The sequence below is a fragment of the Drosophila tropicalis genome, unplaced genomic scaffold (assembly GCF_018151085.1).
Source record: "Drosophila tropicalis isolate 14030-0801.00 unplaced genomic scaffold, ASM1815108v1 contig_859, whole genome shotgun sequence".
In the NCBI taxonomy this organism is placed as follows: domain Eukaryota; kingdom Metazoa; phylum Arthropoda; class Insecta; order Diptera; family Drosophilidae; genus Drosophila; species Drosophila tropicalis.
In genome coordinates, this window is record NW_027173353.1 from 10830000 (window position 1) to 10852633 (window position 22634).

Genomic DNA, 22634 nt, shown 5'->3' on the forward strand with positions numbered 1-22634 from the left:
GTTAAAAAACACTAAAAAAGAAACGAATTTTCGAAAAAAACGGAGGAAAACATCGTGGCACAAGTCACAGTCACAAGTCTCTCTACTCTACCTGGCGTGTGTGTGTGTGTGTGTGTGTGTGTGTGTGTGTGTGTGCGAGGAAGAGAACCCTGGGCTGGTTTCGGTTTTTGATTTTATTCTCGCTCGGTCGTTCGTTTTTGGCTTTTTCGCAGCGGAATGATATATGAAGTATCTCATGGTATGACATTAACAGCACACACGAACATGTAGTTTTGTTATTTATTGAGTTTTCAGATATTTTGAAGGCATTAACATTGAAACAAATTATTATGATTACAAGATTTATGACCCCGACAGCAAGTGAAACATACGAATAATCAAGTGTAGATAAACCAAAGAGAGAAAGACCACAAAACAAAAGTAGAAAGAGATTTAAGAACAAGCAGTAAAGAAACTGAAAAACCGAAAACAAAAATATCGCATATCCCATTTGAATGAATTTTGTCCTGCACATTTCGTCGCCTTTTGCTCTTCTTCCTCCCCCGCCCCCAAACACTCTCGAATGCAACTGGTTTGTCTGCTTTTGATTGATTGTGATATCATTTCATTTGAGTTTTATACCATTTTTGGTATTTTCATGGACTGGCGACAATTTTATAGATATTTCAATCGTTTCAATAACAATTTGCATTACATTCCGGAACGGAATTCCTTGATAACAAGGACATTTGAATGGATAGGACTGTGATTTTGACTGCCATTGAAGGGAATTCTACTGATGTCTGAGTTTCGAATCGGTAATACTTGAAATTTCAACACCTAATCAAAAGATTTCATTTCAACTAGAACTTGGAAGGGATTTTTCTATCGGCACATCGCAAGTTCTATCCTCGATTAGGTATTTGTTCAGGCTGTTGACCGTAAGCCCACATCACATAGTTGATTTGCATGTAAATTGTCAAAGGAAGTGATAAACGACTGTCCAAGAGAGCGAACAACTCTATAAAGTAGCTTTTGTCTACCGTTTCTACGAAAATCTAATAAAAATGTATCCAAACAGGCACACACACTCACACGCCCATTTGTGACATGACAGAGAAGATGACAAATTGTTGGACAGACTGACTGACAGCAGCACCAACAACAACTTCATGTGGCAAGTGCACAGTGCAATTAGTCAAAGTGGCAAGGTATCTACAACAACAGCAACCACAACAGCACCCCAAGTCAGAGAGACAACAACAAAAAAAAATAGCAATAAAAAAGCTATAAAAAATTATGAAGAATCGCGTTTGGTGCAAAAAAGTCATAAAAGTGTGATAAAATTATATAATAAAAAAAAGAAAAGACGAAAAATGTAGAAAAAAATACATTGACAAGACTGAGGCTAATGCCGGCACGTAGCTACACGTGCTACGTGCGTCAACTTGTGGCAATTATGAAGTCCGCGTCTGCAACGGGCAACAAGCACCCAGCAATCGTCAAAACTCCGGGCCAGATGTCCGCCTTTGAATCAATAAATGCGATTAGAAAATACTCACAGACAACCCCCCGATCCCGTCTCCCATCTTCGCTATTGCCGACCCAGACCAAAGAACAAGGCGCTTACCTTATCGCCAGCAAATCGTCTGCAAAATGCATCCGCCATAAGAAAAAAAAGCAAACCGTCTGCACTTGCGCATTTCAACTAGCCCACAACTAGCCAATGCATTGGCCAATTATGCAATTGGCAACCAAAAGTGTCGCGTCTTCGTGCTTCGATTCCATCGAATCGAAACTGTCCACTCTTCTTTATGTTCTGCGTGGGTCACTAGACGATGAGTCGTCCAATTCTGTGAACAGAGTGGACGTTGGCCATTATAGCCTGGCCAGCGTCCAGAGATTATCAATGTTAATAAGGCTATAAAATTGGCTACGCTTCGAGTTCTCACACAGAATCAGAGACGAAGATGGTGTGCAACTAAATCGTTTGAGATAAATATATTATTCGAATGGGAAGCTGCCAACAAATGTGTTGAAAATTGGTATTCTAAACAAATCCATTGCTATGGGCATATGACTCTAAGTCATTGAAGAGCAAAATGCTTGAAATAAAGGACTTGTGACATTTACGTACTGCTTCAGATGGAAGATAATTTAAGAACAGAAGAATATAAAACTGTTTTGCTGTCCAATTCATTGAAAAGTTACTCCTCAATCTTTCAATCTTACGATCAAACCAAAAAGAAAAGGAAAAGGAAAAACTTTAGAGTAATCATGCCACATATTCAGGAAACCAAAACCTAAGAGGTTGCCCTAGTTTAATAGGAGCTAGTTAGTTCTTGAACTGTTTGAGAATCCTTGTTACTGTTGATATTCAAAGCCCAAGGATGGAATTCATTTACAGCCATCATATCATATTATAGTATATCAAGATACCGAATTTAACAACAAAAAAACGATCTAATTTTTATCCGATTTTAATGAAATGTATGTCATTCGACGGGAAATTCAATTTACTTTCATTCGTCGTTCAAGGATAAAAGTATTTTAGTACAAACTAATGTCGTAAAATGGCCTCGCCCAAAGGACCAAAAAATTCCATACAAAATTCAGAGTTTCAATTGGCTCCAAAACGAAAGTTGGGCCTAAATTTAAAATTTGTGGTATGTAATTGTTCTTAAATTTGCTAGATCTACAACTTCTTTATAGAAATCTGTAAAATTTAAGATTTTGGAAAAAACTTTTTAAATATATGCCCAACGGACTTTACTTTGTTCAAATGCACCTATGGAAAAGTCGGAATAAACTAAGAAGTCCATTTTTATATTTCATCATCTGAATACAATAACTTACAAATTAGAGAAAGAATTATTCCATTAAGTTACTCAGGAGCCAAGAAAATCAGAACTAAAGTCAAGACCAAAAGCGTCATAAATTTATAATATCTTTAAAGGGTTTCGATTTCTTTATCACTTTCCCATTGCTTATCACATAATGGAACTTAAGGACTAAATTTTAGCAAGATTAAATCCTACAAAAAACGAAGTTGTTACTTCAAATTTGGATTATATATTTGGATTATTCTTAGTTTGTCTTAATTGAGATCTATTTCATTATGTCTTAACTATATGTAGATTGGATATCATCAATTATTTCCTCTTCAAAATTCTTTCAAAACGTAAATTCCAAAAATTCGAAAAATTCTTGCTGATCTTCATGACATTCGCCATATCGTATATAGGATCACTTTCAGAGCGAGAAAGGAACGTAACAACAAAAAAAAAAGGTGGCGTCGGCGGCAGCCATAATGCTGAGGTCTAATCTCTACCCGAATACTCCAATGGCTGACTTTTCGGGGGTGAGATACATCCATAGACCGAAGTGTCGAGAGGAGGGAGGGTAAGATGCTCTTTAACAGCTGGACAGCTTCGGGTGGAGGGAGCGAGATGGCAATAGTGTGTAGAGAATATCTTTTCAACCATCTTTGATGATGAATTCGAAAACCTAACCAGCGAGAAAATAAAACTAGGTTTTTGTTGTTTTGTAGTTCGGGCGGGGGTGAGGACACTGACACAAAAAGGGAAAGGGAAAATACCAAAACACAAAAGAAAAGCAACGAAGAAGGAAAGAAAAGAAAGATGAAACAGAGCAAGGCAGAGATGAACAAAGATGAACCAAAAATTAAAGCCCATTAATCATTTTGACTTATTTCTTTCCTCTTCGTTTCGTTTCGTGTGTTTTTTTCTCTCTCTTTTTTTTTTGGGGGTTCGGTTTTTGTTTCGTCTAAAATTAATCTTGATGCCAAAATGTTGCCAGGGTAACCACAAATTGTGCCCGAGAGCGAGAGAGATGCCACTACGAGTGGGCAAAGGGAGTGAGTGAGATGGGTGAGAAATACGGTCATGGGGATTAAAAGGGCAACCAACGCGCTCGCTCATAACAAAAAGGAAAAAAAAAATCAAAAATTATGAAAAAGGCAAAATATATGTCTGACTATACACACATACATCCATATTTTGTCCAGTTCTCATATGTATATGCCAAAACTGGTAATCGGTGAATCGGTGAATCGAAATCAAGCAACTTTCGCGCCTCACTAGGGGATTAAAGGCGACGTTGACTTTGACGTTGGTTGTCCCAGAAAATAATTTAAAACAGATTAAACCGTTACGGCTGCCATTCACACCACATTGCGTCCTCATCCTGTTCGCCAGCCAACAGTCATCCACCCCCCCCGGCAAATGAATTTGAATTTGACCAAATGTCTTTTGCAAAACTCGTCCTTTTTGCTTTTGCCTTCTTGCATATGCTGCAAATTTGCCAAACTGAATTGGGAAGGGTGACTGAAAAGTGTTGGGATGGGGGCGGATGGTCTAAGGATATGCGGTGGGATTTGCCACTGCTACTGTACACAGATACACAGAGGGTTGACTCTCTCTCTCTCACTCTGTCTCTGTGAGTCCTTGCCCCCATCACCCTCTATAGTAGAGTGGCATACTTAAGGGGCGCGTCGAGTGAAAACAACAGGACGGCCATAAAATCGTTTAAATCAAACGGCAGAACAAATTGGTTTCCTTCAAAGTCGAAAGCTTTATTGGATTCGCTCGACCAAAGGAGGGGTTCGGGTTTGTGTTTGGGTTGTAGTGTTTGGGTGGTGGTGGTTGAGGTTGTTCAGGTTGAGGCAAAGAAAAGATGGTTGTCTTTTTGTGCGGTTTCAAGTAGTTTTTGCCAAGTGTCCTTTATTATATCAAGAGTAATGAGTAAACCATACATATTCAGGCTGATTCTTTATGCTTTTTCAAAATTTCATAGCTTTATAAAAAGAATGAATATGATATTATGTGTTTATTGTATTTAAGAAACACAATCACTTGATTTTATTATATCTAGAAGACGTCGGTTGACATTGAAGTTATTCACATATGTCTTTACTCGATATCGATCACCTTGTGACTAAATAAATAAATTTGTTTAATCCTAGACTTCTTTTCAGATCTCTCTTGATCTGTCCGTGACACTGTCAATAAGGTGAAAATAAAGTCGTTGTTAGTCCTTTTTATACTTAGGCTAAATCGAATTGAGTGGGTTCTATGTATATTAAGTTGCTAAAATGTATGCAATAGAGTTAAAAAGCTAAAGTTTTCAAAAATTATGGATTGAAAAGATTTCTACTGTCTCCATCTACTATCTAGCGAAAACACAGCCAAGCGAACGGGCTTGGAATAGTTAGCAGGGATGAAGGAGTCGACCTGCTCCGTCCTCCGTCCATGGCAAAGGGTATATAAAAATCGACTATTATTTTCCATTTGACATTTGTAAACTAAACATGATTTACATTTAAATCGATTAGATCTCTCCAAAGTTGTAGTCACTTTCTGTGAGAGTGCAAAATCTTATCGTGAAAGATTGAAGTTTGACACGATTTACTTACGTACATATACATATATGTATATATATATATACCGGTTAGCGCTTTTCTAAGACTTTGTTTTGTGTTGTATTTGGTTTTAATTGTGAAATTTCCACGAAATTTTGCGAGACAAGTTTTTAGAGTTTCGGTTGTTTTTTGGTTTGTGTTTTGACTTTTGCTGGAACTGACACGATTCCAACAAAATGCGACGTGGTTGCCGCTGACTGGTCGACTGCTCGACAGTTCGCTCCACTGGCTGGGGGCTTTTGGGGGTCAGTGTGTAGTCAGAGTAGTGAGCAATCCGGACCGCATTTGTGTCATTTCGCGACAACTTTGACATGTGTGACATTGTTATTTTTTTTCATTTTAGTCTCTTCCTTTCTCGTCGCTTCTTCTCTTCCTTACTCTTTGGTTGATTGTGTGTGTGTGTTTTTTTTTAACTTTTGCTGCCCTTTTTTGCGACATTTTCGTGTGTGGCGGCTTTTGCTTATTTCATGTTTAACGCAGACTTGTCCATGGCTACGCTAGTTGGCTTAGATACAGACATAGATATAGGTTTTTATACGATATAAACTCACAAATACATACATATATACTTATGAATGTATGTATTCATGTATGTGTGGCCTTTTGTTTGCGTTCAAATTTGCCGCCAAACTTTGTTCGCAGTTTGTGTTCTCATTCTTTTTTGCTCGTGCCATTTGAACAATGAATTTATTTTTTCTTTGCTGTTCGTATGTCCAGCGGCAAATTCGTCTGAAGCCAAGCTAAACAGATGCAGATACAGATACAGATACAGATACAGATACAGATACAAGCATATAAAAACGTTCTCTAAGATACATATCACAGCAACAGCAACAACAACAAGACGTCAAAAAAAGGAAATGCTCTCGAAAATCTAGAGCGTTGCTAATTGTAAAAGAAAACAACAACAAACAAAGAAATGTGTTGTAAAAAATGTGTGTTAAAATTTCTGAAAATCATATTTTTCATATTCATAAATCTCCCATGCAAATGTTGCGCAACATATGTATGTAACTGTGTGAAAACATACACACATACATACATAAGGACACGCGTTGAGAAAATATTGGTGTAGTAGTTACTTGGAAGTTTCACTTTGGTTGGAAAACAAAGATTTATGACAATTTTGACTTCTTTGCACACTTCAAATAAATCAGAGAAGGAAAAAAATGCTCTCCTTTTTGATGGGTTTTGTGAAAATATTGGAAATAAATGTGATTTATGGGATGGGAGCGAGAGAGAGAGAGGGAGAGAGCGAAATTCCCACAGATTTCAAGGACTCGGCAGAGCCTTTACGTTAATAAAGTTCAAAAGGAGAATTAAAGGAACCTATCAGACATTTGGATTATATTCCAAATGAAACTCAAATAGAGATATCCAGAAAAGTCATAGATCTCATATACATATATGTATATACATCGACAGTGAGTCTTAAGTCCTTTGCTTAGGCTAGTTTCATTCTAAAGATAATATTTTAGCTGCCCAATCGATAACCAGTTTATGGTGCCAATCTCTCTCTCTCTCTCTCTGGACTACCTTCAATTCGTTTTTAGTTTCTTATTTTTTGTTAATCCTTTGCACAATGGCTAAACAGAATTGAATTGATTTATAACCTAAATGCAAACACAAATGATATTTGATTTATTAACAACAAACAATAACAGAAAAAACGAGATGAAGGCAAAGGAAAAAAAATGGAATTTCATTTTCAACTGAAAGTAAAAATCTTCGACTTGAGTGCGATTTTTCAGATCACTTTCAGAAAAACCCCGAGACCAACAATGCCAACTCATAAATAATAATTTTCAAAGGCCAAGACCAAGAACCACGTAGAGGCAGAGGTATGTATGAAGAAGGGAATCTAAAAAAAAGAAGTAGGGCCAATCCCAACTGTAAAAACAGGTAACCTTCGGCACAAACGAACAGACGGACACACACAGAAGTAGATGCCAAGAAGTCAGAGGCAGAGTCAAAGCCAAAAAGTCAAGTTAAAGCCGAGAAGATGCCGAACATTTAACCAAATGGCCAAGGCGAAGGACGCATATTAATTTTTATGAGCGTAGAAAAATGCCGATTGCATAATGGCTGAGACCAAGGGCAAGAGGCCGAGGAGAGAGAGACCGCTGCAAATGGGCAGGTGACTTCCTAATGATTTCTGTCACATTTCTTTATGACAAGAGAGAAATGCATCAAGCAGGTTTTCAATATTCTTTCACTTTCATTTTCAAGGACATTTTCGGGCATAAAAAATACGTGTCTTTTCTTCAACCTGTAAGGACTTCTAGGTAGATTTTTTGCTAGATTTTCATTCTGTTTTTCACCAAACTTGGTGTTGTTTTTTGGTTTTTTAACCAACGCTGCTATTTTTCGGTGTTTTTTTTTTAGCTCTGTGAGTTTTTGCTTTCCAGTTGTCGCGTATCTCTTTGCCATAAATCATTGTCACCCGCTTCGGTTCGTTCATTTGCAATGTCATTGCGAGGAGCTTCCCGCTGGGCTGAGTTTCGGCTGTGGCCCAACACGACTCCGCCTCGACTATGATGACGTTCATTCCCTACTGAACCTCCAAAGCAAAAACAACAATAAAAGGCAAATAAATAAAAACCCTGTTCAAGTGCTGACTTCTGCAATCACAGCAGAATCGTCCAAAATATTTGGGGCTTACTTTTTACGAGTGTTCTATCGAATTTTCAACTAATGCAATTGGAAACAAGCCGGAAACAAAACAAGGGATTGAGTAAACTTGACCATTTAACGAAGTTTGAATACTCTAGTTGAGAGTATCTAAAAAAATTAGAAAGATTTTTTAAAAAACTATTTTCAAAGTAATTGTAAAAGTCACTCTATCATATCTATGAATATCTAAGAGAGAGAGAGAGAAGATTTATAAAAATATATTTCACTTCGATCGAAAAAATCGATATACAAGTGAATTTGGACAAGATTTTGTATCATTTTATATCTTTTTTTACAAAAGAAACAAGCTAAACAATGAAAATTATATTTTGTTTTTCTTTTAGTATATAAAACTCTTAAGTTAAAATATATCCTAAAGAAAAACTTTTAACAAAATTTTAAGATCAAATAACAGTTTTGATTGTTAATAAATTTGGAATGATTTTTATATATTATATCTTATCATTTAGCATGAGTTTTAATGGAAACCTAAGATTGGATTTCAAGGCAAGCTTTTTTCACTTGTGATTCCCAACGTGTTTAAGCAATGATATGCTGGTTAGCAATGTCAATGTTCAATGTCAATATAGTCTATTTCTTATTTGAAATGTTTTTAATATCTAGTTTAATTCTCTAGTCCTTTATTGGCAACTATTTTTGTTCGCTAAAAGTCAATTTTTAAATTAAGTACATTGAAATTTTTGAAAACAAAAGATCTTTTGCTGTTTAAAGAATTCTGAATACTTTCAGGAATATATATATTCGATATTGTGTTAGGTGTTCGAATATTTTTGTAAATAAATTTAAGTAGATTAGAGCCTATAACTATCCACAGGACTTTTGATTTGATTCCAAATCAAAAATATATTTATCAAATGAACACATTCAAAACTTTAATTCAAGTGATCAGTGTATTTTATATCATAATATGATCTAATAACTTTGTTTAACTAATGACGAACAACTTCCTTTAAAATATACAATTTCACAGTCAAATATTTTAAGTTTTCTAAATCAAATTCACACTCCAAAGGTAAAGGCCACATAAAAAAAAATATATGGTAAAAAAGAAAAGATTTATTTATATGGCGACAAGTCTTTTGTAAAAACATTAATCAGACTCGAAACTAAACTCAATAAAAACAATAACCAAAAGAGAGGGAGAAAAAACAAAAAACGAAACCAAAATGTTAAAAAACAACAATGAAAATAAAAACTTGTTTAGTTCTTTTTCCACTTTTTGTTGTTGTTGGTGGCGGATTTAAAATTAAAATTTATTTTAAAACCTATTGATAGATGGCGACACGAAACGGCTAATTAATCATATGCAAAAACAAATGAAACAAAAATTCAACCGACCAAAAAAAAGGTTACCAAATTTCACAGCCAAACAACGGCATCTTCTTTTGGTTGGCATTTCATTTCAATATTTTTTTTGTTTTTAACAATGATTTCACTTCATTTATTTGTTTTATTGAGTGTTTAAAATGGTTTCAAACTCGGTCTCCGAGAGAGAGAGAGAGAGAGAGAGAGCCGACGGAAATGGCGGTAAGTGGTTTTTGCTATTGATTGTCTGATAAACAATAAGCCTCACTCATTTGAGGAAATAATTTACTTTCCGATAACAAAATATTATAAATCGTCTAAATATAAAGTCTTTTTTTATCAAATTTCATCAACGAAATGATCGTCTTAATGTAATTACCAAATAGTCCTTGTTGGAGGAGACGTCATCGTTAACTTAGATTTGTATATATTAAAATTTCTTATATTATTTATTTAAGACTATTGGAATTTCTACCACTGTATTAACATAAACATGTTCTAAAAGCTTCTGTACATGGCTCATGAAGAGATTCTAACTCATGAAAACGAAATATAAAAATGACTTCTTTATGGAATTCGAAGAGGAGAAGACTTTTTTTTCCTTACTCCACTCCACATGCTATTGAGCATTGGAGTTTTGTACCATCTGCAACTGGGCAGATCAAACATTGGCGACCGTGACAGGACCTTGCACTTCGCAAGTCCCAACAGTCCTTGAACTTGAAGAATTCTTTACTTATATTTGGCATCTATTTTGGGATCTAAGGCAGTTTGTTAGTTCCATTTGTGATCGACCTAGAATATCTAATTTTACAGAACAATAAGTTGTACTAATCTGGAACCTCTCTAGTTGTTAACTAAACCACAAGGCATCGTTTATAGATGGAGCACTTTGTTCTGATCCATTGGATCTATTTTCCTTAAAATCTCTATGATCTAATCAATCTAATACTAATATAACGATTAGACACTTAAATTGAACTAGAATAACTATTCAGACTTATCTCTTTAGTTTCTATTATACGATTTATTGATGCATATTTAACCACTGTAGATATCCCGATTTTGTCTTTATTGTTTGGTTTATTTTTTAATTTTTCTGAAACATAAATCATCGAGCTGAGAAAAAGCGAATGGTGAGAGATGGTGAGTGGGGAGGGGAGGAGAAGTGGGTGGAAAAACGTTTTTGTGCATTGTAAACGAAAAGCATTTTGAGTTTATGATTTTGTCAGGGCAGTGAAACATTTCCAACTGATTAAATCGATAAATTATGGGAAAATGATTTCATTTTCATTTCCAGACAGCATAAAATAGAAGTGAATCAAAGGCAAAGGATTGACTTCATTAAAGCTTATTGAACAAATCAAAAAACTCTAGCATAAAGAATGGTTTTTTAAATATCAAATAATAAATAACTTTATATACAATTTCGAGGCGCAAGTGCACTGAGAAAAGAGAGAGAGAGAAAGAGAAGTGTAGGTAGACAGAGAGTGCGACAAATATGCAAGAGGTCCAGACAACTAGGACAACAACAACAAGGACAACTCGCCGCAACAATGGCCGCATAAATTTTCTATGTATCTATGTAAACATGTGTGTGTGTGTGCGAGTGTGTATGGAGAAATGACTGCATGCAAATGGCGCTGCCCTTCCCCACTTCTCTTCATCTCGACCTCTCATTCCTTTGCCATCATCAGTGGGAATATAGTAGGAAGTGAAACTATGTTGCCCAGGATATGTGCAATAATTCAAAAACCAAATTCCAAGTTCAAAGCGACCATTACTCGTGGGCTTCTCTCTCTCTCTCCCTCTCTGTGTATCTCTGTCTCATTTTTTCTTCTGCTTCTCGCTCTCCCTCTTTAGCTAGCTAAGTGTCGTTCTTTGGTGAAGAATCCTCTTCTGGTTTTTGGTTAAATTTATGCAAATGGCTAATAAGCCTGTCAACAGTTTTGCAGTTTGCAACTCAAACTCAAATGACTGATGACCTGAGCCCGCACAATGCGAAATGCAAAATGCTAAAACACTTTTTGAGTTATGAAGTGTTGAACTTGTGTGATGCCAACACACACACACACACACACACACAAAAGTTCGAAAAGTTGAGAGTTGAGAATGAGAAAGAGAATTGGAGAACAGTTCAAATATTCAAATAATCATAAAGTTCTGCATTTATTTCATTTCAAAACGCTTCAAAACTGATTCTTATTAAAGTTTATATTAAAGTTTAATACAGATACATAAACCAACCTTTGAGTATAAATTTTATATATTTTAATTTATGTTTATAGCACAAAAGTTCTTTCTTTCCTTCTTGACCAGGATTTGTTTTACTTCTAATGCTTCTTTTCGACTTTGGGAAACATATTTATTGACTTTTAGGTGAGTTCTTAGAAATTTTGCTATTTGTTATTGCATAACTACTTTAACAACAGCAACTAACTAAATTTTAGATATAAGTTCCTAATGTTTCTAGTACTTTTAGCGATAATACGCTCACTCCGATTGTATTTGTCCCTTGTTAAGTATATCTTAACCGAATGTTTTGATTTTCATATATTCTAGGTGCTGATATTCTCCAATATCTCTATCTCAATATTGTCTCCTTCTGTGGCTTGATACGTTTTCAATATTCCCTTGAGTTCCCTTCAGTTCCAATGCTAATGACATGCAAATTGAATCATAATCTCTCAGGCACATACCTTTTTAAATCCGAATCGAGAATCGTGTGCTGACTTATCCTCGCAGTCCTTGTAGTCCTTCTAGGTCCTGGTCTTAAAATTCAACTTGCGGCTGCTCGTTTGCACGTGCGCAAGAACTTTGCCTGCAGTCAGAGGGAAACTTTCTTGTTTTCTTGTTTCACAAAACTTTTTTCCGCTTTTTCTTTGCTTTTTATTTTGTTTTGGGCTGCTGTCTAGGCTTTTTTTTTGCTTTTGTTTTGTTTTGTTTTTATGATTATATTATTAATGCTTTGTGTTTCGTATGTAAATATTGCTTGAGGGGGACTAGAAAAGTTGAGTGGGAACTCTTAATTTCTTTTAGATTATAGTTTAGTATACACTTAAAACATGATAGAATTTGGCTTGGATCTTGATCGACAATCGAAGAATGCGAACGATTCCCGTTATGATTCGCGAACTATGAACACACAATAATAATGGTAATAGTGATAATTTTTAGTTGCTTATTGCACAATTTGGGTTTGATTTATAGAAAAGACGGGCGGGGAGGGAAGGGCAAGACACCTGCCAGACAAAACGAACCCGCGCGATATTCCACTTCATAAAGTTTCTCTCTTACTCTCTTTCTTGTGGAGAATATCGTTAAAATTGTCTGGGCCCGTCCAAATGGACAACTGAGACACACCGTAAAAGGTTCTAATTTTTTTACGATTATTGTTATGATTATTTTTATGATTTTTACGATTTTGATGGTTTTTACGAGCTGTCAATTGTCTGGTGTGTTTTCTTTACGTTCATTATTATTTTTGTTTTGTTGTGGGCTTTTTTCGTTTTCTTCTTTTTTTGGGACCCGGGAGAAACGCGCGTCTACGACAACCGACGACCGAATGCCAGCAAATAGTTTTATGGGGCTGCCCCAAAAGATGCGGTAGCTCTGAATCTGAATCTGAATCTCTTGAAGCTCTTGGCTGTTGTGAGTGCTAGCGTTTTCTGATTGAGCTGATGGGTGGGTGGAGAAGGGGGACCCTCCAACAACGGCAACAACAACAACAACCACACAGATGACGACGACGACGACGATGATGATGGCAGCGACGGCGGCGACGGCGACAACCAATACGACAAAATAACGCAACGTGTAACACTCTCGAATCGACTCGACTCTCGGTGCCTTATTCTCTCTGTGTATTGTGTATGATGTTGATTTCTTTACGACTTCTATCAAACTAAACCCATAAAGCATTCAATTCAAAGCATATACATGTGAAAATCCAAGCGAGAACTCCTTTATTAATCCAGAAGTGCGCCAACTGCCACCACACACGCCTCTGCCGCTGTCGCTGTTGCTGCCGCTGTCGCGGCTACTGCTTCTGCCACGGTCTCCGTTTCAGTCAACGCAAACTGTGGCAGCGACTGCCTAGGAGTATATAAATAATCTTATAAGAAACTGCTCAGGCACAGCGCAGAAGAGAGTTTTATTTATGTGCTGCGTCCACGTCGCAGTCGACTGTGCAGCTAGCTGCTCTGCAACGTCGACCTCATAAAGTATCTTCTGCCTCTCAGTCACTCACTGAGCGTAGCCGCCAGGCCAGTGAGTGAGTTAGTGAGCTGCAAAAATTCACAGTTCGCCCACAAACAGAGAGCCAGAGAGAGCGCACACGAACAGAGAACCCAAAGCCCATCGAAGGCGCCGAATGTATCATTTTTTATTCTTTTGGCCACATTCGTCCATGGTTTGCGGTCGCTCATACAGGCCTAAGAAACCTTCTTGGCGGAACTTTTCAGTTTTTTCAGGCCTCGAATCGAATATTCTATTCGATCCAGATTGGGAAACTTCTATCTGTTAGATGGGTTTATTCGTAATTTGGTATGTTTTTTTCTGAGTTTTTTTTATTGGATCTTCTTTTTAATCTTTCAGTTCGTTTAAGAGTCAGTTTCTTTTGAATTGGATCAAAACTTATTCTATCATCAGATCAGGCGTCAGTTATAGGCTATAAATGATGTTGGTTATAGGATTTATTCATTCTGTGGAAGGATCATAGATACCTTTATTCTTAGTTATAATATTTAAAGTTATTTATTCAGCCTAATTCATTACACCTTAAAATCAAATTAAGGTTTATTTTTAAATGAGATCCTTGTTTTCTTAACTTAAACTCCATTAATTACAATATTAGTTCAGTCTTACTGTGTTATACTCCTTAATTCCTTAAATATTTATATGTTTATTTGAATTCTCGAAATCCTTTTTCTTAAAATGTAAGAAATAGTCAGGTTAATCTGAGTTAAGTAATATTCTACTCTATTATTAATAGCGATAATTAGTAAATATTTATTCCTAGGTGTCATTACTTTGAATTAAACTAAGGCAATTACTTTAAATACAATTTCAATTACAATTACTTCAAAGCAACTACACTCGAGTTCGAAACGAACCCTATTAAATTTCACAAAAAAATAATTAAAGTAATTAAAACTTGTAGTTGAACAGAAGTGAATATTAATTTTAAATGTTAAATTATAATAATAATTTTAATATATCCTAAAGATACTTCTTTTCTGTTTCTGATTCCCGAAAAGCATTTGTTAGATACTCGCAATTTTCCATTCATAGAAAATATTCAACTAATCTAATCCCATTATCACCTAACAATTGGAATGGATGATGGAAATTCTATGAGAGCGATAGGCAAACGGGGGAAAACAAACGGGAAAAGAATGATGGCCGCCGTAAAGTATGGAAACCGAATGAATCCTTTTTGCCGACGGCAAAACAATCATGGCCGTAGAAATCTCACACAAATACACATACAGGAGACGCTCACGCTCACGCACACGCACACACACGCACATGCATGAACCACCCCACATGAACTCTGCTTGCTCTTGCTCTCTCACTCTTTCTCTCTTGATTTTTTTTGGGTCTGTCTGTGCTCTCTCTGTCTCTCGTTCGGCACAGCTGTTAGTGGACGTGGACGCCCCCGCCTCCGCGGATACTTGCTGCAAAAGACAGATCCAGATCTACACACACACACACAATAACGAAAACTTGGCCGACTTTGCCACACTGCTGCCGCAGCCGTCGATGCCGACGCAGACGCTACCACTGACGGGGCCGCTGCTTCTGCCATCGCCTCTGCTGCCGGTATAAACAGGGAGGAGTCCGGACAGAGAGACGCGCGCTCGTAAACCATTCTCATCGCGCTGGCCGGGAGAGCAACAACCAAAAACAACAACAACAGCACTGCTTACGTCTCGGCAAGATGGATGACGGGACCCGAACACGATGAATGTGTTGCGTGTGTGTGTGCAACAGAGAGCGCTGCCAGCCTTCCAGCTGTTAGTGCAAGCAAGATGGCATGCCACGGCCGCGTTAAGTGTGACGAATGTGCCATTATTTTGCTTTATGTGTCGTGGCGCAATGCCTCTGCCGGCGCTCTGCTCGTTTTATTTTTTTCAATTGGTATATTTCTCACATAAATTTACGCAGACGTCGACGTAGCAGCTACCAGTGGGCAGCGCCGTTGCAGCGAGTGAGCAGCGCTTTGGTTTTTGGCTTTTGAGCGCTCTTCTCTTTGAGTGAAGAAGCGAACGCAAAACCATTTGGAATCATTTGGCCTTTTGCCGCTTCAAATGCACAAGGTACCGCATCGCCGCCAAGAGGAAGAAGAAGAGACAACCATACAATATTGCCAACGGCAAATCGTGGCTATAGATAATGTCAAAACAACATCGCAGGGATACAATGACCTTTTGTTTCATAAAGTTTCCAGAAATTGTTGCGATGAACTTTCGAGTTATACTTATTAGAAGAATGATCCACCGTCTGGAATGGATTCCTTAAAAACCAGCACTTTGTTTAGATTGTTTATTTAAGTTTTTCTTTAAGAAATGCTTTTAAGGTTTTTCTTATGAATGTTTCTTCTTTTTGGGATTTGATCAATTTAATTTGAAGTGATTTTTGGTAGTTAGCAACAATGGACTATTCGAGGCACACTAATACTTACCATTAATCTCCTTCGATAATGAAAATCGGATAAAAAATAGTCCATTTATACTAACTAATGAATGATATTCACTAAGCAAACTCAAAAGGGAAGAGCAACTTTCAAGAAGACAGAGATTTTTAGGCGATATATTTAAATTTAATCGTTTGAATTTACAGTAAAGTAGGTTTTCAAATGGGTAATTTGTACAAAAGATACAGTAGTCCCATCCGACGAATTGTCAAACGTAATCTCAATTATTCAATAAAAAGCGTAGATATCATTTCAGTAATTCAAGTAGTTGAGTAATTGAAATACTGGATCGGTTCTAAAAACTAAGAGAACTAAATACGAAGGGACAAACATTATAGTTTACATTAAATTTGTTTATAATTTCTTACCCAAGTTTATTTTTATAAAAATATATATTAACTATTAAAGTTTGGCTAATTCGAAATTAAGTTATTAACTATTAAAGTTTTGAGTATTGTTTTCCAATTTTAGCAGCCATAAGTTCTTGGGTATTTTTGTAAAAGTTTCTTCCTGGCAATTTTACACTCAATTATGTCAAGCAATAAATATCGAAAAGGAAAAGCGGGATGAATCGGTTTTAAAAGCCACTCCGACTAAGATGGAGGCGAGGCGTTTGGTCCTCCCACCCCGAAAAACCCCCCTTCTGACCGCTTCCAATACGCATCGCTGCTCTTTGACAACTGTGCACCTCTAAATCATTCAATACTGGGTCTGGGTCTCGGTCTGGGATCCATGGGCTCAGCTGGTTGTCCTTTACGGTTTCGGTTTTTTTCTTCTCTTTCCTTCTTTTTTCTTTTCCATTTTAGTGGCGTTCACCTTGGAAAATATTTTCACATGCCCTTCGTTCTCAGTCTGCGTTTCCGCTTCAACAAACTGCAACAGCAACCACAACAACAACAACAACAACAGCAACTAAAATAACAAGGCGCGCGTGCCTGGAACCTGGTCCTGGTCCTGGCCCTGGTCCTGTGACTAAAAGGTCTCTCCAGCAATTCAGGCAAATAAGTCAACCTGTGAGCTCCACCAAACAGCAACAACAACTATAACAACTACAACAAGAACTGCAACAAGAGTCCCCCCAAAAAAAGTGATCGATGAAGTTGCCCTCGAAATTTACGACGTGAAACTTTGAATTGTTTCGCATGTCGCTTCGATTTTGCCATCTGCCACAAAAGCGGAGAGAAGACGGCACCGAAAAACAAAAAAAAAAAACAAAAAACAAAAGCACATACCGCAAACCCCGCTAGCCGCCAAATTTTCAACATTCACCTTTTACTTTTAACTGTCTTTTTGGGGGGTGGACGAAGGCAGAGCCCCAAGACCCTTTCAATTTGAATCATATTCAAAATCGCAGATTAAGTTTAAAACTAATATTCATAATAACAGGAATAGCCATTAATATCGATACGAGAAGAAATCAAGATACAATTGGGTAAAAATTAAGAGAGTGTATAACCAAAACAAAATTTAAAGCAAAAGGCCGGGCTAACATGTCGATAATTATAAACGAAATGTCAATTTGCCTTCGTATTCTAATAGACTTCTCTTGATTAACCTGCCTTCCTTAACTAACCGTAGAATTTTGCTTGGTGTTATTTTTATGCACAAGCTCCTAATTGGTGATATCGACCAGCCTGAGTTATTAGCTCAGGTGAATCTGTTGGTACCATGTATACAGAGTAGACATCCTTTGATACCTTTAACCCTTAGTCGTTGTTCTTCTAACTAGTTCTATAGCCATGCATGAACCTTTTAGGGTCCTCTGCTCTGATTACAACCTTCTATTCCCTGTAATCGACTCAGAGTATACTTAAAACATCTATCCTTTCCTATTTAGTTTATAGATGGCTATAGTATTATTTGTTTGTCTGTTTTTTCTATTGTGTATTTGTCCACGCGATTCGGTCGGTCGGGTGGGAGGTGGACAGTTATCTCTGAACGTTCTGCGCATAGTACCGTCAACGTCCACTGAAAAAAAAAAAATTATAAGCCCTTTCAAGTTTTTGTAGAAATGATAAAAATTTTATTCAAAAATTAAATTTTTGCCTAAAAAAAACATTTTTTTTTTAAATTTTAGGTAACTAAAAATTGTCTGTATTATTTATTTACATTACATTGTTTTACTCCAAGATTTTTACACACAAATCTAGTTTATAATATAATACCTAAATTTAAATGTCTGGATTAATTAACAAGTTTGCTGAAAGAAATAAAAAGTATTAGTTATGAAGGATATATGATTTCCGATCCACGCAGATACTTTGTGTTCATACTTAATAAGTGAGTCATTTTAAAAACGCTTGTTTGAAATACAGTGGTGGACAGTTGACTAGACCCTTTTTTTAACTTTATGCAGTTTATCGTAGATTACCTAGAACTACAACTTCTTAAAAGAATACATATGTCTTACTAGAATATTAAACATTTTGGAGAGACTAGGCTATAAACTATAGACAAAATATTTTTAGGGGGCTTTTTGCTCAAACGCACTTGTAAAAAACGTCGAAAGCTGTCATGGCAATATTTACGAGTCATCATCTAACTACAATAAGGAACAAATAACTGCAAAAATTTCTTAATTAAATTTCTTGGGAGCCGAAAAAATCAAATTCAAGGGTAAAAAAAGAGACTAACCTACTGACCACCACTGTATATGTTAATATTTTTGAGACGAAAGAGTCCTGACTCATTTCTACTGCAATGTATATTTAAGTTTGTAATGCATTATGGGTGAGAATTGTTTGTTATTAACTTTTTTATTGGAAGCAAATTTTTAAATTTCATAAGATAAAGTTTATATTTTATTTGTTGCTCTTTGTAGTCCTAAAAAAAAATCATCTTTATGTTGGGGTTACGTTCCTGGAAATCCTCGTGTTAAGCGAAATATGTATTCAGTACTAAATAAGGGGTTACGTTCTCAAAATTCAAAATTGGCAGGAAAAAATTTGTTATTATTCAAGTTTGGTCTGTTTTTCTTACATTTGTTCAAAATTAACCAAAAGTTATTATGTATATGCCTTTAATAAATGCATATTAATCATATTTTCCAAATTAAAAGTTGGTATTAAATGAAAAAAATGTGCTTCATTTAATTAATTAAAATGTTAAACTATATAGAAACTTAAAAATGTTAAAAGGCAAAAAGGAGATCACATGTTTCAATTCATAACAAATTTGAAATGCATTCGTGTAAAAACGAGGTTTTTAGCATGTTAAAAGGGTGTAAGACCGAGTTCGTGCCAAAAGAGTCCGTGTTAAGCCAAGGCCAAGTGTAGTTCAATAAATAGGATACCCAAAATCCTTAAGACGTACAAGAAATGTCTTAGAAAAAGGATGGAAAATGTTATGGAAAACATGTTTCCTGTTACAGTTAACTTTTAAACATTTTCCATTCTTTTAAGCAAAGGAGCAATACAATTATTATTACTTATTGAACTCTGTTTTATATTGTGACTAGTAAATTGAATAATTTTTGATAAATTTTTTAAGCAGGACTTTTCATTAAAAGGCCAATCCAGAACTATACAAAATGGCTTCATAAAATAAACAAAACTAAACTGTAAATATTTCTTAACTTCTTCAGCGACTGCTTTGAAATTTGCATTACTTTTATAAAGTAAAGCTTAAACTAATCAGATAAGACACATTATTCAGTTACCAACTAACTTTTTATGCCCTCTTTTTTAAATATATTTAATAATATTCAAATTGAATTTAAACCGGCTCGAGGTCAATCTTACAAAAGAAGATTATTTCAAAGGTAACACACAATACACTATACACAATACACAATACACACACTAATATTTCATAGCGCCTAAGGGTAATGCACAAAAGGTGTTCTTCGGTTTTGTAGGCTTCGCCAGCTTTTTTCGCTTCATTAAGTTGGCAATGTAATTCCCAACTAGTTTTAGCGTTGAAGACATGGTATGGCTATTGCAATTCTGGAGTTCTTTAGCAAAGTCTGCTGATGATAGAACTTGGTAGTTCTTGAAATAGCTAATACAGACAATCTGCTCACCTTTTTGTGTGTTACCTTTGAAATAATCTTCTTTTGTAAGATTGACCTCGAGCCGGTTTAAATTCAATTTAAATTTCAATAGGTCGCAATCTCTAACCAGATTTAATAATATAAATTCTATTTAAAGTACTTTCTTTGAGAGAATTGTAAAATTTTAATGTTAAATCACTGTGCCCTTTCGTTATGTTGGCCTAATCAAAATTGTTGACATTTAAACACGAAACAAGGCGACTGCAGGGCCACGCCCATGCAGCATTTGCGGCACCGCCTTCGAGCAGACAGTACGAGGGACTACTTATTTATAAGGTAAGCAATTGATGTTAGGCATTAGCTTCAGAGCCAAAGACAAATTATGATAAACGAGCAATAAAATGTTGTCATATGTATACACATGACTGCTGCCAGTTGTCCAATGCCCGCTGTCTGTTGTCTGTTGTCTGCTCTGTCGACCTGACGACTTCACATGGTTCTTGCGCGACTTCTGTTTGGCCACCGTCCCCCTCTCCAGCAAGTCCTTCTGTTCGTTTTGCCATTGAAGTTATTTATTGACTCACCTGATCAAGTTGAGTGATTACACGAATGCATGCAAAAAACATTGGCACGAATTCCATGGGAAAAAATTCAAACATTGAATGCTTTTCATAATGCTAATATGTATTTATTACGTTTTTATTTATCAGCAAATAAATCTTAAAAAATGCGAAAAATATTGGAAAAACTATGCCCATTGGCTTTTCTCTAATGATATGATTATGAAAAATATTGCGGCCCCTGGGAGAGAGACAGAGAGAGGAAGAGAGAGAGAGAGGGAGAGAGAGAGAAAATAAATACGACATTAATATATATGTATATATACATCTTTGGGATCGAAAGTAGCAAAATGCGTGTGTGCGCCATTAAAATGAAAGAAGCGGAACCGCCTACAATAGCATCAGCAACAATAGCAACAACAACAACAACAACATCTGGAGCTCTCTCTCTCTTTCTCTGTCTGTGGGTCTCCCTTCACTTTGCTCTGGGTGGTGAAATACGATGTGGCAACACACCCAAAGCGACACACACACACACTCGGCCAACCACCCACACCCACATTCATATCCACACCCACAATTCCCCAACGCCCAAGCACTCTGTCCCTCTCACTCTCTCTCTCTCTCTCTCTTTCTCTTTGGCTTTCCCTGGCTCCTTCTTGGCACGCACGCACGCACGCACTCGACACATGGCGCTATCGGCGCTTCCGGTGCGTGCGTTTTCATGCCCCACCCCTCCCTCCACCACATCGCTCTGCGACCCCCTCTTTGAAGAGCAACCCAAGGCTCTTATTCTCCTTGCTATGCGATGTGAGGGTGTAGCAAAGCCAAGAGAACCAACCTACACACACACACACACACACACACCAAAAAAAGAAAATCTAAAACGCAATAACTTTGGGGTGAAAATAGCCGAAAATATCGATGAAGAAGGACACAACCGAACAAAAGAATAAAATAGATATTAACGAATTCTCAATACTCTTTACTCCATCGAACTATTACTTCTCCTTCGAATACTTCCAATACTAAGGTAGATATCATTTCTAAAATTTAAATACCAATGATTAATAACTTAAGAAAGTGCAATTTAAATATTAATGTAACTTTCTGTAAAGTTTCTTTTGACTTTTTAAAAGTTATATCTACAGAATTTGGGATGTTCATTTCTATTCGAATTTCTTCCAATATAAGGGATTATCCATTTTCTTCATTCATCCATCCATCCCCTCCTTCCATCCAACCAAATCGCTTCATCAAAATTCTTCAATGCCCTTTAATAGTTAGAGTATTTTTAGTAGGCAAAAATGAGAGACCGAAGCAAAAAAAAAAGAAACAAGGAAAAAAAAATGCCAAAATAGAAATAAATTCCTTTGTGTGCTCTTATCTATATGATTTGTGATTCTGGGTGTCGTCAATTGTTCGTCTTGGTGTTGTTGTTGTTGTTGTTGTTGTTCTTGGTGAGTGGGCGTCACTAACAACCCACTCCACCCTCCCCCCATTGTTCCCCTTACACATTGTCTAATGGAATTTCATCTTACAACTAAAAGGCCCAAGGATATGCCCAGACTTAAGTCCTGAGAGCCATGTGGCCACTTCCAGATCGAAAGAAGAGAAAACTGGCCCAAGACAAGCTGGTAAGACAAGCTAAATTTCGCATATAAATTTCAAATCAAGACCAATCTATCTTCTGCCACCCGCACGTGAAATTTGAAATTCTTTTGTTTGCCAAACGAAAAACAAGTAGAGAAAACTAAAGAAATTTAAGGAACGAGAAGAGCAAGAATATATGAGAATATCCGATATATAAATATAAATAATATCTCATAATGTCGTGAAGCAACTGCAGCAAAGGGTGGGCGGGGGGGCAGGTGGTGGCATTCGCACACGTATATTATAATATTGCGGATAAAGAGATACAATTTCATTGATATCGTCTAAAAAAGTCCAATATACACAAAGATTTAT

At 36.5% G+C, this 22634-nt stretch overlaps 1 protein-coding gene across 2 annotated transcripts in view; it reads right to left on the bottom strand.

Annotated features, from left to right (window-relative positions):
- The window catches only part of Antp (Antennapedia), a 111602-nt gene extending 98195 nt beyond the window's left edge, over nt 1-13407 (bottom strand). Inside the window, exon 1 of one of the 2 annotated variants that reach the window (XM_068296272.1) lies at nt 12118-13407. The gene's annotated coding sequence lies outside the window, so the exon portion shown is untranslated. The remainder of the gene's footprint in view (nt 1-12117) is intronic. The other variant, XM_068296269.1, reaches the window with a different exon arrangement.
- Nucleotides 13408-22634: the final 9227 nt, after the last annotated feature.